Source organism: Neofelis nebulosa, chromosome 9, assembly GCF_028018385.1.
Source record: "Neofelis nebulosa isolate mNeoNeb1 chromosome 9, mNeoNeb1.pri, whole genome shotgun sequence".
NCBI classification, from domain to species: domain Eukaryota; kingdom Metazoa; phylum Chordata; class Mammalia; order Carnivora; family Felidae; genus Neofelis; species Neofelis nebulosa.
This window is the reverse complement of record NC_080790.1, coordinates 62854213-62866346: the sequence shown is the minus strand read 5'-3', so window position 1 is coordinate 62866346 and position 12134 is coordinate 62854213. Positions and strand designations below refer to the sequence as shown.

Below are 12134 nucleotides of genomic sequence, written 5' to 3'. Positions count from 1 at the left end.
CACTCTGAGAAAAGAGAGAAAAAAAAGTAAACAGAGACTAAGAAACTTGTGGAATACCATCAAAAAACCAACATAACACGTTGTCCAAAAGGAGATGAGAGAAAAAAAGGGGTGGTGGGGGGCGGAAAGAATATTTGAAGAAATACTGGCTCAAAACTTCTCAAATTTGATGAAAGACATGAATCTATGGATCCATGGAGCTCAACAAATCCTAAATAAGATAAACTCAAAAATATGCACACTAAGACACATTATAAACTATCAAAAGATAAAGAGAGAATCTTAAAAGTAGTGAGAGAAGCAACTCATTACATACAAGGGATCCTCAATAAGATTAACAGTAGATTTCTCATCACAAATTATGAAGGCCAGAAGACAGCAGAATGACATTCAAAGTGCTGAAATAAAAAAACGTCAATCAAGAATTCTATATTTGGCAAAACTGTCCTTCAGAAATGGGGAATAAATTAAGACATTATCAGCTAAACAAAAGCTCAGAGAGCTCATTACCACTAGCCCTGCCATATAAGAAATACTAAAGGGAGTCCTTTAGGTTAAAATATAGGACACTAAACAGTAACTTTAAGACATATGAGAAATAGAAATCTCTGGCAAAAGTAAATACATGGGAAAATATAAAATCCAGTATTATAGTGTTTTGGTTTCTATTTGTTATTTCATATAGGAGTTAAAAGAAAAAAGCATACAAAGTAATTATAAATCTATATTAATGGGTCCACAATGTATAAAGCTATGATTTCTGACAACATTAAGGGTGGTTGGAAAACAAAGCTATATAGAAGCAGAATTTCTGTATGCTACTGAAGATAAGTTATATAGATTTTAGCTAGATCATTATAAATTTGGGATGTTAAATATAACCTCCATGGTAACCACAAAGAAAACGTATTAAAAATATATCAAAGAAAATGAGAAGGGAACCAAAATGGTTCACTATAAAAATATCAATCAAACACAAAAGAAGACTATAATGGGGAGTATGAGGGACAAAGAAGCATAAAACAAAGATAGCATAAAGTAATTAAGTCCTTTTTTTATCAGTAATTACTTTAAATATAAATAGATTAAATTCTCCAATGAAAAGGCAGAGATTTCAGAATGATTTTTTTCTTTGGTAATGATCCAACTATATGCTAAATACAAGAGATTCACTTTAGATGCAAAGACACAAATAGATTAAGAAAGGAGAGAAAAAGATAATCTATGCAGACAGTAACCAAGAGAGCTGGGTAGCTATCCTAATATTGGACAAAACAGACTTCAAATAAAAAATTGTCACAAGAGACAAAAAAGGACATTGTATATTAATAAAAATGTTGACTCATGAAGAAGATATAAAAATTATAAACATACACAAAACAACAGAGCTCCCAAAATAGATGACACAAACACTGGCAGAACTGAAGGGAGAAATAAACAGTTATATAATAGTATTTGGATACTTCAATAAACACCTTTAGTAATAGATATAATTTCTAGAGAGAAGATCAACAAGAAAATAGAGAATTTAGGGGCATCTGGGTGGTTCAGATGGTTAAGCACCTGACTGTTGATCTCAGCTTAGGTCATGATCTTAGGGTTGTGAGTTCAAGCCCTGTGTTGAGCTCTGCACTGGGTGGGAAGCGCACTTAAAAATAAAATAGAGAATTTAAACACTACTATAAACCAACTAGATCTGAAAAAGTTCCAAGACAGACCATATACTGGACCAGAAAACAAGCTTTAATGAATTTTAAAAGACTGAAATCATACAAAATATCTTGTTATAGTTTTGTAGAAACACTGGAAAATTCACCAATATGTAGAAATTAAACAATACAGTCTTAAATAACCAATGGGTCAAAGAAGAAATCACAAAAGCAATTAGAAAATAATTAAAGACAACTGAAAACTAAAACAGTATGCTATAACTTATGAGATGCAGTAAAGGCAGTACTCAGGGGGAAATTTATAGCTATAAATAATTACATTTAAAAAAAGAAGAAGGATCTCAAATCAGTGACCTAACTTTACACCTTAAGGAACTAGAAAAAGAAGAGCAAAGTAAACCCAAAGCTAGGGGAAGTAAAAAAAAACAAACAAAAAAAAACAAAAAAAAAAAAAACCTATCAGAATAGTATAAATAAAATAGAGAATATAAAAACAATACAGAGAATCAATGAAATTGAGAGTTGGTTCTTTCAAAGGGCTAACAAAATTAAAAAACTTCTAGCTAGACTGACAAAGGGAAAAAGAGAAAGAGATGTAAATAACTAACATCAGAAGTGTAAGAAAGGATAAGTTGTTTTTACTGAAATAAAGATTAATAAGAGAATACTATCAACAACGGTACTTCAACACATTCTGAAACTGTGATAAAATGCACAAATTCTAGAAACACAAATTATCTAAACTGATTGAGGAAGAAATAGAAAATTTCAACAGACCTATAATAACTAAAGAGACTGAAATAGTAGACAAATACCTCCTAACAAAGAAAAGTTCAGGATGAGATAGCTTCACTGTTGAATTCTACTAAACATTTAAAGAATTAACATAAATTCTTCTCAAACTAACTTATTCTCTGAGGCCAGCATAACTTGGATACTAACGCCAGATAAACACAAGCAAAAAAAAAAATTACACATCAATGCCTTTTATGAATATGAATTATACATCATGACTGAGATTTAGCCCAGAAATGCAAGGGTGGTTAAATATCAGAAAATCAATACAATCTACCACACTGAGACACTATGGGAGTGGGGATGTGATCATCTCAATCAACAGAAAAGGCATTTGATGCTTTTCTAACACACTTTCTGATAGTTAATTAATTAATTAAACACTCAGAAAACTGAAATAGAGGGAAACTTCCTCATCATGACAAAGGGCATTAATGGAAACCTACAGTTAACATCACACTTAATGGAGAAAGTCTGAAAGCTCCCCCCCCTAGGATCAGGAGTAAGACAAGAACACCCACTTTTACCATGGCTAGTCAACAGTACTGGAAGTTCTAGCCAGAACAATTAGGCAAGAAAAAACAAAATAAGTTATCTGCATTAGAAAGGAAGAAGTAAAACTATCTCTGTTTGCAAATGACATGATCCTAATATATAGAAAGTCCCAAAAAAATCCACAAAAAACTACTTTATCTAAACAGATTCAGCTAAGTTGCAAAGTACAAACTCAACAAACAAAAATTAGTTGTGAGTCTATACACCTGCAATGAGCAATCTTAAAAGAAATGTAAGAAATAGTTCCATCTACAACAGCATCTAAAGAATAAAATACTTAGAAATATAGTTAACCCAACAGATGAAACACAAATACACTGAAAGCTACAAAACATTTCCAAAATAAATTAAAAGAAACTTAAAGGAATGGAAAGATACCCTATGTTCATGGGTAGGAAGACATAATATTCTGAAGATGACAATTTATCAAAATTCCAATGGTGTTTTTGCAGAAATGGAAAAGCTGATCCCTCAAATTCATATGGAAGTACAAAAGGTCCCAAATAGCCAAAACCATCCTGAAAAAGAACAAAATCAGAAGACTCTAATTTCCTAATTTCAAAACTTACTAGAAAGCTAAAGGAACCAAAGCAGTTTGATACTGATGTAAGTGTAGACTTATACAACATTAAAATACAATTGAGAATCCACAAATAAACCTATATGTCTATCTAACTTTTGAAAGAGGTGCCATGTCCATTCATTAGGGAAAGAACAGTCTTTAACAACAGTGTTAGTACAACTGAATTGACACATGTGAAAGGATGAAGTTGAACCCCCACTTCACATCATATACACAAATTAACTCAAAATGGATCAGTATCTAAATACGAGAGCTAAAACCAAAAAACTCATAGTAAAAAGAAAAAGGGTTAAATCTTCATGGAATTTGGTTTAACAGTGACTTCTTAGATATGACACCAAAAGCATGAGAAACAAAAAGGAAAAATAAATCAGACTTCATCATAATTAAAAACTTTTTTGGGGCGCCTGGGTGGCGCAGTCGGTTAAGCGTCCGACTTCAGCCAGGTCACGATCTCGCGGTCCGTGAGTTCGAGCCCCGCGTCAGGCTCCGGGCTGATGGCTCGGAGCCTGGAGCCTGTTTCCGATTCTGTGTCTCCCTCTCTCTCTGCCCCTCCCCCGTTCATGCTCTGTCTCTCTCTGTCCCAAAAATAAATAAAAAATGTTGAAAAAAAAAAAAATTTAAAAAAAAAAAAACTTTTTTGCATCAAAGGACATTCACCAAGAAAGTGAAAAGCCAACTCACAGAATGGGAGAGAAAATCTGCAAATTTTACATATGATATGACAATTCATAACTAGAATATATAAATAATTCCTATAATTCAGCAACAAAAAGACAAACAGCCCAATCCAAAAACTTGAATAAATACTTCTCCAAAGATGTTATACAAATGGCCAATCCCATGAAAAGATGTTCGATGTCATTAGTCACTAGGGAAATACAAATGAAAACCACAGTGAGTTATGAATTCACACCTACCAGAAAGGCTATAATTTTATGAATGGCAAGTAAGTGTTGGCAAGAATGTGGAGAAAATGGAACCCTCAAACATTGCTGAAGGGAATGTAAGATGGAACAGCTACTGTGAAATCCAACTTGGCAGTTGCTCAAAAACTAAATAAAAAATTACCAAATGACCCAGCAATTCCACTTGTAGGTGTATATACCCCAAATAAATCAAAACACAGACCAAAGAGAATACTTGTGTGTCAATGTTTAGTGAAGCATTATTTATAATAACCCCAAAGTAGAAATAGGTACCTAAGTGTGCACTGATGGGTGAATGGAATAACAAAATGTGACATAAACATACAACAGACTACTACTCAATCATAAAAAATAAAGTTCTGATACATGTAACAACATGGATGAACCTGGAATACATGCTAAGTGAATTTAGCCAGGCCCAAAAGCCATATAGTCCATGATTTCACTTACAGTAAATATCCAGAATAGGCAGATTCATAGAGATAGAACATAGATTAGATGTTACCAGAGACTGAAGAGTGGGGGGAAATGGAAGTTGTTGCTTAACTATTACAGACTCCTGCTTGGGCAGAGATGGAGAAAATGGAAATAGCTTTTCACAGACATTGTGAATGTAACTAATGTTAGGGAATGGTACACTTCAAAATAGCTCAAATGGCAAATTTGAGTGTATATACTTTACCACAATAATTCTTATCTTATCTTATCTTATCTTATCTTATCTTATCTTATGACCCACCACAATATATATATATATTTTTTTAATAAGGTGAGATCAAGAGATGAAGAAGGGCATTATGTAATAATCACAGGGTCTATCCATCAGGAAGAGCTAACAATTATAAATGTCTATGCACCGAATACGGGAGCCCCCAGATATATAAAACAATTACTCATAAACATAAGCAACCTTATTGATAAGAATGTGGTAATTGCAGGGGACTTTCACACTCCCCTTACAGAAAGGGATAGATCATCTAGACACACGGTCAATAAAGAAACAAGGGCCCTGAATGATACATTGGATCAGATGGACTTGACAGATATATTTAGAACTCTGCATCCCAAAGCAACAGAATATACTTTCTTCTCAAGTGCACATGGAACATTCTCCAAGATAGATCACATACTGGGTCACAAAACAGCCCTTCATACGTATACGAGAATTGAAATCATACCATGCATACTTTCAGACCACAATGCTATGAAGCTTGAAATCAACCACAGGAAAAAGTCTGGAAAACCTCCAAAAGCATGGAGGTTAAAGAACACCCTACTAAAGAATGAATGGGTCAACCAGGCAATTAGAGAAGAAATTAAAAAAATATATGGAAACAAATGAAAATGAAAATACAACAATCCAAACGTTTTGGGATGCAGCGAAGGCAGTCCCGAGAGGAAAATACATTGCAATCCAGGCCTATCTCAAGAAACAAGAAAGATCCCAAATACAAAATCTAACAGCACACCTAAAGGAAATAGAAGCAGAACAGCAAAGACAGCCTAAATCCAGCAGAAGAAGAGAAATCATAAAGATCAGAGCAGAAATAAACAATATAGAATCTAAAAAAAACTGTAGAGCAGATCAACAAAACCAAGAGTTGGTATTTTGAAAAAATAAACAAAATTGATAAACCTCTTGCCAGGCTTCTCAAAAAGAAAAGGGAGATGACCCAAATAGATAAAATCATGAATGAAAATGGAATTATTACAACCAATCCCTCAGAGATACAAGCAATTATTAGGGAATACTATGAAAAATTATATGCCAACAAACTGGACAACCTGGAAGAAATAGACAAATTCCTAAACACCCACACTCTTCAAAAACTCAACCAGGAGGAAATAGAAAGCTTGAATAGACCCATAACCAGCGAAGAAACTGAATCAGTCATCAAAAATCTCCCAACAGGGGCGCCTGGGTGGCGCAGTCGGTTAAGCGTCCGACTTCAGCCAGGTCACGATCTCGCGGTCCGTGAGTTCGAGCCCCGCGTCAGGCTCTGGGCTGATGGCTCAGAGCCTGGAGCCTGTTTCCGCTTCTGTGCCTCCCTCTCTCTCTGCCCCTCCCCCGTTCATGCTCTGTCTCTCTCTGTCCCAAAAATAAATAAAAAACGTTGAAAAAAAAAATTAAAAAAAAAAAATCTCCCAACAAATAAGAGTCCAGGACCACACGGCTTCCCAGGGGAGTTCTACCAGACGTTTAAAGCAGAGATAATACCTATCCTTCTCAAGCTATTCCAAGAAATAGAAAGGGAAGGAAAACTTCCAGACTCATTCTATGAAGCCAGTATTACTTTGATTCCTAAACCAGACAGAGACCCAGTAAAAAAAGAGAACTACAGGCCAATATCCCTGATGAATATGGATGCAAAAATTCTCGATAAGATACTAGCAAGTCGAATTCAACAGCATATAAAAAGAATTATTCACCATGATCAAGTGGGATTCATTCCTGGGATGCAGGGCTGGGTCAACATTGGCAAATCAATCAGTGTGATACATCACATTAATAAAAAGAAAAGATAAGAACCATATGATCCTGTCAATCGATGCAGAAAAGGCCTTTGACAAAATTCAGCAACGTTTCTTAATAAAAACCCTCGAGAAAGTCAGGATAGAAGGAACATACTTAAAGATCATAAAAGCCATTTATGAAAAGCCCACAGTTAACATCATCCTCAATGGGGAAAAACTGAGAGCTTTTTCCCTGAGATCAGGAACATGACAGGGATGTCCACTCTCACTACTGCTGTTTAACATAGTGTTGGAAGTTCTAGCATCAGCAATCAGACAACAAAAGGAAATCAAAGGCATCAGAATTGGCAAAGATGAAGTTAAGCTTTCACTTTTTGCAGATGACATGGTATTATACATGGAAAATCCGACAGACTCCACCAGAAGACTGCTAGAACTGATACATGAATTTAGCAAAGTTGCAGGATACAAAATCAATGTACAGAAATCAGCTGCATTCTTATACACTAACAATGAAGCAACAGAAAGACAAATAAAGGAACTGATCCCATTCACAATTGCACCAAGAAGCATAAAATACCTAGGAATAAATCTGACCAAAGATGTAAAAGATCTGTATGCTGAAAACTATAGAAAGCTTAGGAAGGAAATTGAAGAAGATATAAAGAAATGGAAAGACATTCCGTGCTCACGGATTGGAAGAATAAATATTGTCAAAATGTCAATACTCCCCAAAGCTATCTACACATTCAATGCAATCCCAATCAAAATTGCACCATCATTCTTCTCAAAACTAGAACAAGCAATCCTAAAAGTCATATGGAACCACAAAAGGCCCCGAATAGCCAAAGTAATTTTGAAGAAGACCAAAGCAGGAGGTATCACAATCCCAGACTTTAGCCTCTACTACAAAGCTGTAATCATCAAGACAGCATGGTATTGGCACAAAAACAGACACATAGACCAAAGGAATAGAATAGAAACCCCAGAACTAGACCCACAGACGTATGGCCAACTCATCTTTGACAAAGCAGGAAAGAACATCCAATGGAAAAAAGACAGTCTCTTTAACAAATGGTGCTGGGAGAACTGGACAGCAACATGCAGAAGGTTGAAACTAGACCACTTTCTCACACCATTCACAAAAATAAACTCAAAATGGATAAATGACCTGAATGTGAGACAGGAAACCATCAAAACGCTAGAGGAGAAAGCAGGAAAAGAACTCTCTGACCTCAGCCGTAGCAATTTCTTACGTGACACATCCTCAAAGGCAAGGGAATTAAAAGCAAAAATGAACTACTGGGACCTTATGAAGATAAAAAGCTTCTGCACAGCAAAGGAAACAACCAACAAAACTAAAAGGCAACCAATGGAATGGGAAAAGATATTTGCAAATGACATATCGGACAAAGGGCTAGTATCCAAAATCTATAAAGAGCTCACCAAACTCCACACCCGAAAAACAAATAACCCAGTGAAGAAATGGGCAGAAAACATGAATAGACACTTCTCTAAAGAAGACATCTGGATGGCCAACAGGCACATGAAAAGATGCTCAACGTCGCTCCTCATCAGGGAAATACAAATCAAAACCACACTCAGATATCACCTCACGCCAGTCAGAGTGGCCAAAATGAACAAATCAGGAGACTATAGATGCTGGAGAAGATGTGGAGAAACAGGAACCCTCTTGCACTGTTGGTGGGAATAAAAATTGGTGCAGCCACTCTGGAAAACAGTGTGGAGGTTCCTCAAAAAATTAAAAATAGACCTACCCTATGACCCAGCAATAGCACTGCTAGGAATTTACCCAAGGGATACAGGAGTACTGATGCATAGGGGCACTTGTACCCCAATGTTTATAGCAGCACTCTCAACAACAGCCAAATTATGAAAAGAGCCTAAATGTCCATCAACTGATGAATGGATAAAGAAATTGTGGTTTATATACACAATGGAGTACTACGTGGCAATGAGAAAGAATGAAATATGGCCCTTTGTAGCAACGTGGATGGAACTGGAGAGTGTGATGCTAAATGAAATAAGCCATACAGAGAAAGACAGATACCATATGGTTTCACTCTTATGTGGATCCTGAGAAACTTAACAGAAACCCATGGGGGATGGGAAGGAAAAAAAAAAAGAGGTTAGAGTGGAAGAGAGCCAAAGCATAAGAGACTGTTAAAAACTGAGAACAAACTGAGGGTTGATGGGGGGTGGGAGGGAGGGGAGGGTGGGTGATGGGTATTGAGGAGGGCACCTTTTGGGATGAGCACTGGGTGTTGAATGGAAACCAATTTGACAATAAACTTCATATATTGAAAAATTAAAAAAAGGGGAAAAACATGAGAATAACATTTATACCTTATGAAATTCTATGAGGATCAAGTGAGTTAATGCCTATAAAGTGTACAGGTATGGTATGGTATGTAGTAAACTCTTAATGGTAACTTGAATTGTTATTGAGTAGAATTCAAGACTAACTTACTTTGTATCTCTATAGTATAATGCATGGTCTTCCCCACTTCTTATTTATGAACTACTTTTTCATGAAGAAGTAGAAAAAGTTGATGATGGTAGAAGATCCAGCAAAAAAAGTCCCTGAGAAATCTGGAAAAAAAAATAAATAAATAAATAAGGTGAGATCTAAGGAGGCTGTTTAACATTTCTTGGTACTCATCTTTATTTCTGTTTACCACCACTGGAAGGTTCGAGGTATCTCTATTTAGCACACCCCAAAATTTAGCAAGGTTCTCTTTTAACTAGCATAAGAAAATAAATGAAAAAGAAACTTGAGATACACACACACATACACACACACACATATGCACACACACACATATGCACACACATACACGTGTGTGTGTATGTATATATATATATAAAATGAACTACTCTTTTACAATGAAAAATACAATTATTTATCCATAAAGCAACACAGAAATGAATAAAATTAATTTATAAGTATATATACTACACATAAACATATCGCACAAAGGGTATACAATGTTTTTGCTGCAATAAAATCTCTGTTATTATAATTTTGCGTGGGTTTTTCTGGTCTTCACCACATGTTGTCTGTAATGTTTTCATGCCCTCCCACCCCGTCCTTGTTTATTCTTTGCATATTGTTTATTCCTTGTTTATTCTTTGCTATATGACATCAACACTACTTTGTTGCTTAGAAGCAATGTGCTCCACTTAAAACTCTTTCTTATATCATTTTGAAGCCTATAGCTGCTAAAATGTCTCCTACTTTCTGCTGCCTTCTGTGGGCATTCTCTTCTGGGTTTTTCCATGTGATCAACCTCTGATGTTTGCCAACCCCAAGCTACACTTGATTAATCTCTTTTTTTTCTGAGTAAATAGGTCAGTCAGTACAGAGCAAGCTGACTTAAAAACAGTATCATTTTTCCATAAAAATCTAATGTAAGCTAAATAAAGTTATATCATGCAGTACAACAAAACCATCATTAAGAGTATAGAAGTGAACTTTAAAAAAAAAATTAAGTTTTATTTATTTTGAAAGAGAGAGCAAACCAGTGGGGGAGGGGCAGAGAGAGAGAGGGACAGAGGATCAAAAGTGGGCTCTGTGCTGATAGCAGAGACAGATGTGGGGTTTTAACTCACAAACAGTGAGATCAGGACCTGAGCCAGAGTCAGACGCTTAACTGACTGAGCCACCCAGGCAACTGATTTTTGTCATAGTCTACATATCCATAGTGAGGCAAGAGGAGTGAAAGAGAGAATCATCTATATGTCTTTGGTTCAGGCTACAAACAATTTTCGCCTTCCAAATATCCATGACATTTAATGGAATGCTTTGGGAGGAGGCAGAGATATCTGAACCAGAAGGTTGCTAGCAAGAATAGAAAGAAAGAGAAGAGATGTAAGAGACATTGGTGAGGGGGAAATGACAATATTTACCAACTGATCAGATGTGTGAACTATGGAAGGAGGAGTACTTGGAGTAAACACCCAGATTTCAGACACTGGGAAAAAGGTATCCTGGAGAAAGAAGCCATTTGGTTTCAGTAGAAGAACAGGACAGAGGAAAGGGGAGTTTGAGATTCTGGTGGGATAGAACTTTATGTGGGAGGAGATGCCAAGTAGACAACTGGGATTTAAGAACTGAATCTCAGGAGAGAAGGAAAAGCAAAGAACTCAATGAAGCAACAAATGACATGGAAAAGGAATAATTTTAGAGGTAGTAGGACCTAAAGCATAGCATGAAATGGAAGCACAAGGTGAGGGACAAGAAAATATTCCAGAGAATGTAAGGTGGGAGGAATTACTTTACTTGGCAGATAAGGGGCCACAGATAATATTTAAGAAAGTAGTTTCCTGGGGCACCTGGGTGACTCAGTCAGTTGAGCGTCTTACTTCAGCTCAGGTCATGATCTTGCAGTTCCTGAGTTCGAGCCCCGCGTTGGGCTCTGTGCTGACAGCTCAGAGCCTGGAGCCTGCTTCAGATTCTGTGTCTCCCTCTCTCTGCCCCTTCCCCACTCATGCTTTCTCAAAAATGAATAAATGTTAAAAAAAAATTAAGAAAAAATTAAAGTAGTTTCCTCATGGTGGTGGTATTGAGAATCACACAGCAATGGCAAGAGGGCCAAAGTATTCCTTCCAAAAGGCTGATGTTGATAAGAAAAACAGCAAGAGGAAAATAGCCTGTGGAGGTGACACGGTAGAATGAAGGTTTCTAGCTCATTAATATTTTTTAAATTTAAAGATGGGGGTAGAACTCATGGAGGTGAAGTAAATGGAGTCATGAGAAAACCAGGGTCAGACTGATGGGGTAAGGAGTGGCAGTCGAAGGGAGTGACTGAAATCTAGGCCAAAGCTGAAGATGGAGCCTTCAGAAGGAAGAAGGCCACTTCTAAAACAGGAGAAATGGAAACCAAAATCAAAGGACATGGAGAAGAATCACCCAGAACGATTTCCACAGCCTATTAAGTGGGCCCGATGTTCTCTGCTCAAAATGAAAAGACAAGAGGTGGGCTTCAGCGTTCAAAGGCAGCACCCTGACTTGAAAGAGACAGTCAGCAAGACGAGAAGTAAGCACGAGATGACTAAAGGGACTACCAAAACGATAAGCAGATGCCCTCTTTGGAAGTGATGGGA

General features: G+C 36.5%; 1 long non-coding RNA gene across 2 annotated transcripts in view; it reads right to left on the bottom strand.

The window, feature by feature from the left end:
• LOC131485061 (uncharacterized) overlaps window positions 1-12134 on the bottom strand; it is a 106458-nt gene that overhangs the window by 10507 nt on the left and 83817 nt on the right. For both annotated transcript variants that reach the window (XR_009248606.1, XR_009248607.1), the window contains one exon: window positions 9499-9620. This is a non-coding gene — a long non-coding RNA (uncharacterized LOC131485061). The remainder of the gene's footprint in view (window positions 1-9498; window positions 9621-12134) is intronic.